Source organism: Penaeus vannamei, chromosome 7 (assembly GCF_042767895.1).
Source record: "Penaeus vannamei isolate JL-2024 chromosome 7, ASM4276789v1, whole genome shotgun sequence".
NCBI lineage: Eukaryota > Metazoa > Arthropoda > Malacostraca > Decapoda > Penaeidae > Penaeus > Penaeus vannamei.
In genome coordinates, this window is record NC_091555.1 from 19303239 (window position 1) to 19305738 (window position 2500).

Consider the following 2500-nt stretch of genomic DNA (forward strand, 5'->3'; position numbering starts at 1 on the left):
CAGTGATAATGAGGATGACACTGATAATGAAAAAATAATGTTGATAATGACAAAAATATAGATAATGATAATAATGATAATGATAGTAATGGTTATAAAAAATAATGATGATAATAATAATTATAATGATAATGATAAAAATAATAATGATAATGATAAAGATAGTAATGAAAATAGTAATAACAGTAATATAAAATAATGTTAATAGTATTGGTAATAATAATGATAATAGTATTGGTAATGATAATGATAATAGTATTGATAATAATCATGTTAACAATAATAATAACAATAATAGTAATGATAATGATAACAATAGTAATAATAATGATAATAATGACAATATAAATAATAATAGTAATAATAAAAATAATGATAAGGATAAAAGTAATCATAATGATGATAATAGTAATAAACATTACAATAATAATGATAAAGAAATAGTAATAATAATGACAATCATAAGTAATAGTAATGATAATAATGACAATCATAAGTAATAGTAATGATGATAATGACAATCATAAGTAATAGTAATGATAATAAGATCAATAATAATAATGATAACTGATGATAATGATAATGAATATGATGATAATAACAATAATGATAATATGATGATAATAACAATAATGATAATGATAATGATAGTAATAATGATAATGATGATGTTATGATAGTAATGATAATAATAAAAGTACTAATGATGATAATCATATTGATGATAATTATAGTCATGATAATAATATGATAAGTAATATAATAATAAGTAATAACGGTAATAATGATAATGATAATAATAGTAATCATAATCATTATAATAAAACTATAATAATCAGAGCAATAATGATAATTATAATGATAATGATAATGATAACAGTGATGATAGTGGTAATGATGATAAAAGTAATAACGATAACGGTAACAATCATAATGATGAAAGTGAGAACAAGAATGATGATAATGATAATGGAAATAATAATAAGTGATAATGATATTAGTAATGATTATGGTGATAACAGCAAGGGTTATAACAATAATATTAATAATAGTATTGATAATAATAACACGAGCAGTAGTAATGATAATGATAGTAATAATGATAATTTTGCTTATAGTAAGTATATTACAAATACTAGTAATGATAATGATAATAATAATATTAGTAAAAATAATGACGATGATGATGATAATAGTAGAAATAATGATAATTATAATGACAAAAATAAAATAATTATGATAATGACAATGATCATTATAACAACAATAATGATGATAGCATTGATGATGAAATTAATGGCTATGAAAATGAAAATGTTGATAATAACAACAGTAAGATGAATACTACTACTACTAGTACTACTATTGATGATGAGGATGATGATGATGATATGATGGAAATGATAATAAAAATGATAATAGTAATAATGAAAATAATTAGACTGATATTACAATAATGATAGTAATGAAACATTAATGATGATAATGAGAATGATAACAATAACAGAAATAATAAACAAAGAAAAGTAATGAAAATTATAATAATGATAATAATATTGATAGTAATAATAATCCGAATCATAATAGTAATAATAATAATGATGATAACATCACATCAACAATAATGGTAATAATGGTAATTATATAATGATAATAGTGATAATGATATAGATAATAATATGGTAAAAAGAGCATTAATACCAACAGTAATGATAATGATAATGGTAATAATAACCAAATTAATAGGAAAGGTAATAATAGTAATGGAAAATAACAATAACACAACAACAGTACTAATAAAAGTAATTATTAATCAAAAATGATAGTAATAATAATGATAATAATAGTAATAATAATAATAATGATAATGATAAATTAATAACAATAACAATAATGATAACGATAATAATCAATATAAAAATGAAAATGAAAATAACAAAAATGATAATGATAATAATAATGATATTAATAGTAATGATAATACTTATGATAATAACAATGATAATAAAATAATTTTGATAATAATAATGACAATAACAATATTGATAATAATAATCATAATAACAATATTGATAATAATGATAATGATAAAAATAGTGATAATAATAGTAATGATAATAAGGACAATAATAATAATAATAATGATGATAATAACAACAATAATAATGATAATAACAATGATAATAGAGAAAATATGGCAATATCTCTAATGATGGTGACAACGATAATAATGATAAAAAATGGTATTAGAATAATCGCAATAATAATAATAACAATAATGATAACAATGTCAATAATAATAAATATAGTAATAACAAGAATAGCAACAGGAATAGAATACTGATAATAGCAATAATGGTAATAGTAATAATGATAATTCTAATACTAATGACTAATGATAATGACGAGAATGATAATAATGGTGATTATGTTGATGACGATGATTATGGTGATACTGATAATGATAATAGTAATAGCAACACTAAAAATCATAATAGTA